This window comes from Amblyomma mixtum, chromosome 5, assembly GCF_055824585.1.
Source record: "Amblyomma mixtum isolate Tamu chromosome 5, ASM5582458v1, whole genome shotgun sequence".
Classification (NCBI taxonomy): domain Eukaryota; kingdom Metazoa; phylum Arthropoda; class Arachnida; order Ixodida; family Ixodidae; genus Amblyomma; species Amblyomma mixtum.
In genome coordinates this window covers 121445851-121458089 of record NC_143016.1, presented here as the reverse complement: position 1 = coordinate 121458089, position 12239 = coordinate 121445851, and the positions used below count along the sequence as shown (strand labels likewise).

At 45.9% G+C, this 12239-nt stretch overlaps 1 protein-coding gene across 1 annotated transcript in view; it reads left to right on the top strand.

Moving 5' to 3' along the window:
* LOC149343544 (uncharacterized) overlaps positions 1-12239 on the top strand; it is a 123352-nt gene that overhangs the window by 92505 nt on the left and 18608 nt on the right. The gene's annotated exons all lie outside the window — the stretch shown is intronic.

Sequence of the window (12239 nt, the reverse complement as noted above, 5' to 3'; positions counted from 1 at the left end):
TTCACGTTTAAGAGAATAATTGACCCGTTTCCTGCCAGCTGTGAGTGCATTTTATTTATTTTGATAAGATTTATTAGGGTTTCAACGTCCCATAGTGACTCAGGCTATGAGGGACACCGTAGTGAAGGGCTTTGGAAATTTCGGCCACCTGGGGTTCTTTGACGTGCACTGACATCGCACAGTACATGGGCCTCTAGAATTTTGCCTCCATCGAAATTCGACCGCCGCGGCCGGGATCGAACCCGCGTCTTTCTGGCCAGCAGCCGAGCGCCGTAACCACTGAGCCACAGCGGCGGGTATTTTTATTTATTTTATTTATAAATACTGCAGGCAGCAGCGCTGTTCAAGGAGGAGAGGAATTACGTGCATTGCAGCAACAGTTCGGCAAACATATTTCCATTTGAGCATTCAACAACAGATGAAGTCAAACAGTGCCACCGATGTGTTGAGGGAAAAGTATGAATTCTGCATAGAAGTAAGGGCAAACTCTGATAAAAAAAAGTGGAACTGCAGGTGCATTCACCATCACGCATTTGCTTACTGAAGTTTTCATTTCAGCAAGTTGAGGTATACAGCCTATAGGCTGTTCGTATGGTGGGTGTGGGGCCACTTGGGCAGGAAAAATCGGCAGTCCCTTCCTGGTTGTGCACTAGGAAAAATCAGGAAGGCATTTCCAAGCACACACTATCAGACCTTCTCATGGGAATAGGTGAGTAAAGCTTGCACATTGTTCACGCATAAGCAGCTGTATTGATCCTTGGCTTAATTTCTGTTTTTGAAGTGTGTGTGCAACAGGAATTCACATTTGCACTTCCCGTGCAACACAGCAGCAATGTGACAGGTTTTTAATCCATGTTAGCAAATGGAATGTTATAGGAAAAAAGTTAGCAAATGTGTGTGACAGAGTGGGAAAAGGAGTAGAAGGATAAAAAGCCAGGACTCCATGGGCATAGTCTTGCAACGGTTTATTCACAGAAATTAAACTGCAGGCAATGCACGGAGAATACTTTTCAAGGTTGCAGCCACAGCTGTCATCTCTGCGTGCACAGGTTTGAACCATAGCATTGGAGAGAAGTGCCTGTTTTTTTTTTAAACAGGTTACCAAAGCAAGAGATACGCAAAAAAAATGAAAAGCACGTAATTCTCTGATCATGCATTCCGTACTCTGGCCACCTTGCCAGCTAAGTTCTCAAAGCCCGAAACGTGAGTGGTGCTTCTTCAGTGCTTCTTCTTTCGTAGGTTTTAGGCCATACTTCGTCGCAAGTGTGTCATGTTGGCGATGCGAAGCAGCATCCTCAGCTGTAGAGTATGACGGCCACATGTTGAGGCATTCCAGCACGGCATTGATGAGAGCAGGCACGTATCCTTGGAAAGAAATCAAATCTAACATGAATGAGGAATCTTAATCCTACTAGCATTATAAGCCTTCACTTTGTAAAGAAATGAGTGGCGAGAAGTATGTGTGCCTTTGATTGTGGTACCTACCATAGCTTGTTGGCTCCTTCACATACACCACCGTCCATTCCTTTTCTCGTCTAGAAAATTTTTGTGAGCACTTGGGAGCCCCATCGCCGTCACAGACCACAGCTCTGTCACTGTTGTGATTGTAGTGTATTGCAGCAATTCGTGTTCTGCGTACAAAATGGGCACAGAGCAGTGTTCTTGCTAACAGACAATCACTGCACTTTCAGAAAAAATTACTCAGACATTTCACAAATATTTGCCTTTTCCTTCAAGGAAATATGTATTTCCTAAACTGCTGTACTTTGTGAAGACAATGACATGAACAAGGCCACTAATGTGATTGTAAGGGTGCTACTACATGGCAGGCGTGTTGCCTGCACTAAAGGTTTTTGCTGTGTGGCAGCAGCATGCAACTCACATTGAAGGCCACTGAGGCAATGTGTAAAAAGGGCTGTTATGGCAGTGCTTCGAACACCATCCACAAGCCAAGCAGATTTGTGCCTGCATGGAAAACGCTTCTCATAGGGTAGGGCTAATGTGAATGCACAGAAGTGTCATAGCACGCTCCCCTTTTTAATGATTACAGAAGGAACCACTAGCTGTCACGGGGTTTAATTGTTCTCATAAATAGCTGCAGTACTACAAAAATATTGAGGCAACTGAATCAGAACTTTGTTGGGGTTGTGTTGTTCTTCTTCATTAGCAGCTGAACCTAAACATATTTAAAGACCTACATTGCAGAATTTTAGTTCTCTTTATCTGAGACGCACAGTTCTCATCCCTCAGAACACAATAGATTACAGCCTATCACAATATATTTCTTTTCTACATTAATAGCGGTGCCAGCCCTCAATTCAACTGATCTGAATTAGCAGCATTGGTTGTGCATCCTATTACACTGCATCTGTGAATTTGATCCCATTACTTTTCTCATTCTGCTCCTCCATCGCCTATGGAGGGCTTCTACTGGTTTGGAAGAATGTGATTGGTACGACTAACACAGTGAAATACAGCTGGGAATACATTTATGTAACATTACCTCGATAGCATTCCCTCATACGTGGACTTGCTGCTCTTCGGTGTGAAATGTATAAGCAAACCATGGAAGGATTCAAGTCCATACGTTTGTGCATTGTTTGAAGCATGCACAATGTCACGTAGGAAGTGTGGCGCTGCCAAAATCTCCTTTAGTTTCTGAAATGCTGGTGACCCTGAAAGTAAAGTTAAGAAATTTTAGCTTGCGGGGTAAATAAATACGTGACGCATGCAGAGAATGGCTCTTTAAAATACTGTGCCCTGAATGTAGTACTCAAGTGAAAACAAGAACAAAGTGGAAAAGCAGAAATTAAATGGGAGTGCACCGAATTTTAGTGAAAGAGTATGGGAGTAGCGCAACTTTACAGCAGTGATTGGTTTTCACATTGTTTCAGCAGATGTAAAAAGAACAGAGTTTATTTCAGTGTTCAATACCGTACCTTCAATGATCCAGTCACGTGGTTCCACTTCACCATGAAAACATGAAGGGTGGAGTGGATTTGGATGCTGATGAACATTAACGATGTGCCTGAGAATGGACAGCCACCTTGCACGAAAAAGTTCTTCTTTGCCGTCGCTGGTAACGGCACACAAGTAAAGGTGTCGAACTATGGTTCGTCTCCATCCCAGCACTATCTCGTGCTGTCTTGCACGTCCTAGTGCAGCTACCTTCTTTTTCAGTCCTTTAAGAGAGGGTTCATTTTTAATGAGGTACATATCAGAAAATACTTTTCTATGTGAAGTGTTGTTGGTGTTTCAGTGTAGCTAATTAGAAATAGTATTTCAAGCTACACTGAAGATGTTATTGAGATTTACCTTTTGCTATGTGCCAGACATCAAAGAGGTGGCTTATTGAGGGATGGGAGCTTTTGGGGAACGACTTGACTTCGGTGTGCCGATCAGTGGTGATGCTTGAAATCACCACACCTTGTTTAACGAGGTAATCCAGCCCTCTCTCCAAACCTATTTTCTCCATCTGGTTACTGGACGCAACTTCAGTGGACTGCAATAATAATGCAAAAGTACTTTGTGAACTTGAAAGAGAGATGCTGTTTTCCAGGTCGAAAACATGCCCAGAAAGAGCTGTGCATGCATATGTGATGCAAATGCTTTATGATGGCATATGATAACCAATTATATTGAAATGGTTATCATATCCCATCATAATAAATCTGCCAGTAAGAATTATGTGCCATTGCTGAGTAGGTCAATAGGTTGCTTCGGTCTTCTCAGACCAGAACAAACTTAAAGGAGTATACAGACATCGTATTTTGGTGGCATGTTTCCTTCTCTATAATGATGCGTAAGAAACTACTATGCATGAAACACTATGTGGTATTCGGCTACGATGGTCAAATAATTTATATTTCAAGAACGAAATGATGGCTGTGACGTCTAAGAGGGGTTACGTGTCACGTGAGGCATGGGAAAACTGCGATAATCGCTGCTTCATCGCATTAATTCACTACAGTGCTGAAGCCAGCCTCCCTCAAGAGCCAGAATGACAACATATGTAGAAGCACCGATTATTGCAGTTTTTCATGCCTCACATGACCTATATTACTCTCTTTGACATCATAGCCATCGTTCGACTGTCGAAACCGAAACAGCATGAGAAATAAGTTCGATTATAAACTATATATCAGTCGAAGAGGTATACCACGTGGCAATGCATGTATAATAAGGCCTTACGCCTCATTACAAATAAGAAAACGTGTACCCAAAAGTTAGGTGTCTACACTGCTTTGAGAACCTTGATATATGGCTGTGTATGGGAATTTGAGTCTTCTTTCGTAATTTAAGGATCAAAATAAAATTCAGACCTTAAGGAATGCTCAATAGCTTAAGGGAAGAAGTTGGGATCAGCCCAATGCTCATAAAAAAAACTTGTATTTATACTGCTTTTCAATGTGCAAGGAATGCAGTGTGTAAATTAACGGATGAAAAGCAATGTGTTTCCTGCTTTCACAATCACTGGCATAGATAAACCAACCGTAGCCTAATAAAATGAAAAAATCCGGTGAAGATGCTCGGTTCATTTGAAGAATTCCACCAAAATATAAAAGCAAGCTCTACCTTGACAAGTTCAAAGTGCAGGACTTTGTTGAGGGTGGTGTCCATAAGTGTGTACGAGGTCTGTTAGAAAAGTATCCGACTTTATTTTTTTTTGGGAACACCTGATGGATACGAAACAAGCGCGCTTACAGCAGCCGACCTTGAACCCTCGTGCGCATGCACGAATTTTTTCCCGCCTGCCGATAGCGTCAGTCGCTGGGAAGCAGCGTTTGAGTGAGGCAGTGCGCAGTGCTCTCGTCGGTTTTTTGTTGCAAGGAAAATGGCGGAGCGAGAGGAGCAGCGCTACTACCTCAAATTTTGCCAGAAACTTGGCGATAGCCAAGTGGAAATGATTCGAAATGTTCACACTGCTTTCGGTGATGATGCTATGAGCAGCATACAGATTAAGCAGTGGTGCAACTGGTTTAAAGACGGCCGTACATCTGTGGAGAGAGAGCCACGCTCCGGTCGGCCATCAACATGCCTAAATTACCAGGTAATTGCCGAAGTGAACGCTGTAGTGATGCGGGACTGTTGTGTGACTATCCGAGAAATTGCGGAAGAAGTGGACATCAGCAATTTTTCTGCACATTCCATTATCACCGAAGATTTGGCCATGGAGAGAGTTGCGGCGAAATTCGTGCCGAAGCTGCTGACGGTGGAGAAAAAGCAGCTTCGTGTGAAAGTCTCACGGGAGATGCTGGATTCCACAAACGGTTACCCTGACTTCACCGACGCCGTAATCACTAGTGACGAGTCTTTGCTGTACGGGTACGACCCGGAAACCAAATCCCAGTCGTCACAGAGGACGCATTCCACGTCACCAAGACCAAAGAAGGCCCGCCAAGTGCGCAGCAATGTCAAAGTGATGCTGACTGCTTTTTTGACTCCCTCTGTGTGGCACACCACGAGTACGCACCCCACAGGATCAAAGAATGACTAAAGAGTACTACAGGGATGTCCTCCATCGCCTAGTTGGTGTTGTGCGGCGCAAGAGACCGGAATTGAGGTCAACAAGAAATTGGCGCATCCCTCGCGGCATTGCTCCTGCACATTCCTAGCATTTGATTCAGACTTTGGCGAAAAACCTAGCATTTGATTCAGACTGGCGAAAAACCAGACTCCTGTAGTTCAATAGGCTTCTTAATCTCCTGTTGTGTCCCCCTACGACTTCTGGCTGTTTGCTAAAATCAAGGGGCCATTGAAAGGAGCGCGATTTCAGAAAAGAAAGGACATTATGGCTGCAACGACAGCAGAGCTAAATTCCATTCCGAAAAGGGCCTTTTCGGAATATTTGCAACAATGGCAGCACCACTGGGAGATGTATATGGAGCCCCAAGGAGACTACTTTGAAGGTTATTAGGTTTCCAACGCTCCAGTTATGCCAGCTTTTTTTCTTCGGCGAAAGGTCGGATACTTTTCTAACAGACCTGGTATGTCCCAAAGTCTGCAGAATGGCCTGGTGTGTCGCATCTGCCATCGCCGGATGAGCAGCGTGGCTGGCCTTTGATTTCATTAATCAGTCTTTCTTGTTCAGAGGTCCATACCTAAAAGGCAAGAAGAGTCCATTGCTAGATGCATTCTGCAGTAATGAACGTAAACAGAGCATATCTGCAGCATTTATGCCAGAATCCAAATAAGGATATCATTCAATCGATCGATGAATGAGTCTGACAAATCTGCTAGGCTCTCACATGCATATGCAAACTGAGGAATAGGCTATTGTATTTATACTTCTCCAGCGGCAAAATGCCTCGACGCACTCAATGATTGAAGGGAACTTTGTCATGTACGATAATTTGACCACATATTTTTACGCTGATGGTTTTGTATGATTTTTTTTTCAGGTGCTGCATGTTGGTGCACTTTATATTATAGCCAGTAATGAATCCTGAAGACGAGGAACAGGGGGCAGAAAAACACCAACAGTAAAGAAGAGGAAGCGCGCGTGGTGCGGACTATCGAGGAGAAGAGGAGAAAGAAAATCGAACATTGGAGGGTGCGAGATCATGCGAGGAAGGCATGGCATGTATCATGATGAGTCTCATCCGTGGAGACCGAGACCGCAAATATGATGACCTTATACCCGTGACGACTGGTTGTTCCCGAGAATTAGACTCCGAGGTTGGCATGACAGACGCCATTGGCAACTCAAGAAAAGGGCGAGATGTATTGGAAGCGCTCAGCGGACTTCGAACGAGTGCTTGTGAGTTCCTTTTTGGAGGACTACTTCGATGCGAGTGACCCCGGAAAACTGTTTCGCGAGTTTACGGTGTTGCAATGTGTGCGGGAAGTGAGCTTTTCATGTACTTATCGTACGACATCCGTCGTTGACTCTCTAGAGGTGTGTCAAAGCTTGTTGCGTGACCTTGTGGTGCCTTGCATTTGGCTTCCTTGTTCAGCATATAAAATGTCCCTTCTGTGTTCTTGCTCTGCACTCTCACCACAAGCAGTGGGGGCCCACTCGATAGCTTGAGGACAGTAACGTCTCACAATTATCCTTAAAATATTTATTTTATTTTGTCTTCCGAGGCTTCCTCTTACTTGCACTCCAATGGCAAGTTGCTTTTGCTCTATTAAAATCCTGTGGTTCATGCCTGTATGCTTTTAAGTAGCTGAATAGATGTTAGTGTGAGTTATGTGCACAACAATTCGATTTAAACTGCAGCATTAGAGATTACAACTATCAATAGTAACACAACCCTTCTTCAAAGCAGGTAGGAGGTAACAGCGCTGAAATTGAAAGTACTGCGTCTTCTGTAAGGCCTGCACACCCATAATTGACATCATTCGGATCTCTTTAGTAGGGCTGCTGCCAGAAAATAGAATGCCGAACAGAAGAGGACGTTGCCCAAAGGCTTATTGCTGACCATCGGCTGGCTCTGCCACTTTGACGTGTGCGCATTCACACAAGTGATGGTCGTTGTAATCATCGTCCCTGCTGTGGTGATGTCAACACTGGAGTCTGCAGCTCCACATATACGGCAGATTTGCAAAAGTTCTTCTAGATTCGTATGAAACACAATGTACTTTCTTTCGGCGGCTTTGTCTCCTGGCAGCACATCTGCTGGAAGTACCCTGCATAAATATTTGTAAACACATTTAGGACATTATTTTATGCGAAGCATATCAACGTAGGTTTCGGGCCTTCGCGCGACGCCCGGCGGTGGCCACCATTGACCTTCAAGTGACCTTCAAGTAGGTCACGTGACATGACGTCAAGTGATGACGTCACACCGGCTGCAGATGGGGCCTCATATCGCGCCGTCGGACGTCGCCCGGCGGAGGCCTCCACGCATGGAGGAAAAAAAACTGAGGGAACGTCCGGCGACAACCTTGAAGCCTAGTCTAAACAAGTAAAGATATAGCAAAAAAAAAAGTGTGTCCCCCCGTGATCGCACCACGTGATAGCGTGCGGTAAAGTCTAGCCCCGCTGAGCGCGCGCATGCGCCGATTAGCGCGGCAGACTAACTGTAGATCAACTTCCTTGCTGTAGACGCCCGCGCCGCGGGTCGCGCATACGCGCGCACTAAAACATACCAGAATCAAAACATAAAGGACTGCCTCGGAGAGCGCAAAACTGAGGGAGAAAACGACTTCAAAACAACTCGGCTTGCGAACGCTGGCCGCGTGACGTCACGCTCCCTCCTTAGTTTTTTTTCCTCCATGCCTGCACGCTTCGGTTCGCGCTATCGCTGCATCACGTGATATGTGACGTCACGCCAGGGATGAGGCGGCGCGCGCCCGCCGTCGCGTCAGTCTCTGTGCCCGCAACCGCGCCAGCGTCTTTGCGCCGGGCGTGTATGCGGTCAAGATGCCTCCAAACGCTAAGGACATGCTTCGCATCCACTGGGCTTAACCTTGATAAGCCTCCAATTTTTATTTGCACCTTTCAACAGAACGACTTCACTGAGAAGCAGACTTTATGATGAATAGCAACAGAGCTGGAGGCTTGATGAAAAAAGCCTGAAAAACGGAGTACACTTACTCGGAATCACTGTCATCTGCTACTGTTTCGTCACAAACATATGAGGATGAGTTGGTGCAGTCACTGCAATTTAGAAAGTTCATTACTCCAAAATGCAGACTAGAAAAATAGAAACTGCTTGCATCTTTTTTCTATTCAGATACATATGGTGTATAACGCACTCTGGGAGTGTTACCGTGATATAAAGTAGGACACATTCATTATGATAGCAAAAGCCAAGGCCTGTAAAATGAGCTATACGCATAGCTAACGACGTGCTGTTCCAGTCATGCTAGCGTATTTCACACTCATGCTATACAATGTGCGCCAAAGTATTCCTGTCTGCCAGTCCATGTTATCTTCGATATGACTTTTTTGTTATGATATTGTGCAGGTGAGGAAGAAAAACCAAACTAGAAAATTAGACGTGTCGAGTAAAACAGGCACTCTATGATGTTGATTTCCCAGCACTGTTAACAGCAGTCAAGCACTTTTCAAACGTGGGGTGCTACCTGTGGGTTATACACATCAAATCTGTATTAATATTGGACACCATTTTAATGTAATTAAGCTAAACAAGTGGATGAAACCAAACTTGGTCATAGGTTATGTACAGTCGAGGACAAGTCTGTGGACCACGTGTTCCTCAAACGAAGCCGATAGCTCTACTATTAGTCGGCGGCTGGAGACCACACTTGTGGAGATGAAAGAACAAAATTTTGACTTATCTCCCCAAGTGTGGTCTGCAGCTGCCTGCTAATAGCAGAGCTGTCGTCTTCGCTTGAGGAACACGTGCTCCACATACTTTTGTCCTCGACTGTACGTGTCTACAGTGTGCACACCTCAGTAATTGGATTAACGAAGAAAATGAAAATGTGTAAATATCTTAATCCTTACACATCATCATCTGATCCATCAGAGTCACTGGGATCACTCAGGTAAGCAGCCCTGTAAAGAAATGTTGCAAGGACATGTCATAACACTCTAATAAAGTGAAGAGAACTCATCATCCATGTTTTACAGTCCAGCGCAAGCAACATACATGAAATTGTCAAAAGCTGGGGCCTCAATGCTTGGTCTAGGAGATGAGATCAGCTGCCTAGACTCTTCAAATACCTCTGCAGCATCAGAATGCAATGGGTGCTCTGTCTGCTCATCAGCATTCTGAAAATTAGCTGCATCCACCTGAATCCCTGTACAGAAATAAAAAAAAATTGTTCGAGCAAAAATGACTTCCACACTTTCCATTGCTTGCTGCAGTATTGCACTCACCAACAGACACTGTTTCAGGGCGTGTTTGCACAGCTCTTGACCTGTATGGCCTGTAGCATGCTTGCACAGCTTTCGTCTCGCTTGGCCTGCAGCATGCTTGCACACCAAACTCGCGTCTTTGAGGCGATCTGGCATTTGCGCCAGATGCTGCTACATTGTCAGCATCACACGTGTCAGTACTGTCACGGTAGGTGGGATCCATTTTTCTGCTGCAGCTTGCAACCTGATCGCGTAGCTGCGCTTCTTTGAGAGCCTCCTGGATCAACTGTGCAAAAACGGAAAGTAGTGAGAGGACTCTAACAATTTGCGAAATAAACCATTATGCATGTAAGTACAATGGCAAACAAAACCAAGGGATGTGCATTTAGCTTTTTTCTTAAACTAGTGCAAAGTAAACGAAAATAACGCTTGGGCACAAAATCCACGCAGCCATGGTAAACAGTTTTATTATGCACGATTAGCAGACGCTACGCATGCAGCGGTTCCGCAACTGAATTTTTCTTTCGGCTCCTCGCGGTAGCCTGCACCGATATCAGCGCGCGGCATCTAACATATAATTGCCCGCGGTGTGCTGTTGCCGAGTGGTCATTACTCATTGATTAAAAATGAATTCGAGCTTTTTTTAGCTTACCGTGGTCCGCTTCCTCTTGACGGCTGCGCTTCGTTCAGCTGGTCGCTGCGATGGGCGGTTGTACCCGAACAACGTTGGCACAGAGCCAGCCTTCAAGCGCCGGTTGAACGAAGCCTTAGCGAGTCCAAAGCTCTCTCTGAGGTACACGCTGTCTTCATAGCAATCTGGCGCGAAATGTTCCGAGCACAAGCGGGTATGCTTACTCGGAGACCAGTTGACACGGCGGACAGCTCTCACCCACTTGTCGCGAAGGTTCTTATCGCCAGGAAACCTATGGTAGACCACGCCCGTTCTTACAAATGAAGAATTTGTGCACCCCACAGCGCAACAGAAATTGCCGTGACCCATCACTCTGGCGTACACATCACAACAAGCACGTTGAGATGGCGCGAAATTGCACAGGTAGTCGAAATAATTCCGGAGACTACGGCACCTCTTTCTCCTTTCACTGCTTCCTTTACCCCTTTCCTTACGTCGCGGTTCGGGTGTCCGTTACTGCTTACTTTCCTCAAAACCAATTTTCAGTTTTCCCCTGCACTGCCAACGCCAGCGCACGCCCGACCAGGTTGACACGCCGAACTGCCGGTGACGTCACAGTACAGGGTGACGTGTATAATTTGCTTGATCAATGGGTGCCGCTCGCGTCGAGGAGCGCTTGTCTTCGAAATTCGCTTGCGGAAAAACTACGTCGCCTTCAGGTGCGAAATTTCGCATGTGACATTAGGCTGCCATAAAGAATGCAGGCATAAAATTTCATTTCGATCGACGAATATCGAAAAATCGCCGGAGTTGCCCTTTAGGTGCACTGACTTCGCACAGCACATCGGCGCCTTTTTGCTTTTCGCCTCCATGGAAACGTCCATTTAAATATTTAGGCCTCCGCTGAAACATGTCATTAGCTCCTGTGCACCTGAGTTTGCGCCTTTTCTTTTCCTCAAAGGAAGACTGCCACGCTAGAGGCCCTAGAAGGGCTACGGGCTTTATTGTGGCCGTTTAAAAAGAGAAGGAGGAAAGTAGAGAAAAAGGTAATCTTTCAGCCTCGTGTGCATAAAAAGTGCGTGAACTCTTAACTAACAGGAAAGCTTTGTTGTTTGATTATTCGTATAATCTTTTTTTCCTCCCCACACTGATTCATCCGAGGCCATATATTTCTCACGTTGGGGGCGGCGGGCCTCATTCGCCTACTGGCTCAAAGTACCGAAAGCTTAATGGAGCGGAGCGCTTACTTTTATTGCTAAGCAATGCTACGCCAGGTGTCGCCTCCACGCGGTACCGCCGCCTACCCTTCACGGACGGTGGTCGGTCATGTGACTACTGACGTCATACTAGAGCGAGAGATGGGGCACCAAGTCGGCTCTTCAGCGCGCCGCAGCTAGAACTTCGCGGCCGGTCGACCACCTGCGACCGAACAAAGGCGCGTCTAGCTAATACGGTGTCTTCGTTCGCTCCCATCTTTCTCCCTTCCCTTAGGCGAGGTTGGGTATCCACCGAGATATGCGAGGGAGGTACATTTCTTTCTTTCAAAAACCAATTTACTGTCGAGCAAGGCGTACAGCCGAATGGGCGATGGCGTTCTGTGGACTCCCTGGCAGCGTTGCAAGGCGCTGCTTTCGCAATTACCTACGCTTAACTAAAGCTAAGCCCCAGCAATTTTATTGCGAAAGCAATACTGCTAGCGGTTTGTGCCTTCAGCGTGGCGCGGCGGTAGTCACCATTGACCTTTAGCTTGACCTCTGTTGTGACGTCACACCAAGCTGCGAAAAACCAGGGCCCCAGCTCGCGCCGTCAGTGTGGAGCGGTGGTAGCTACAAACAG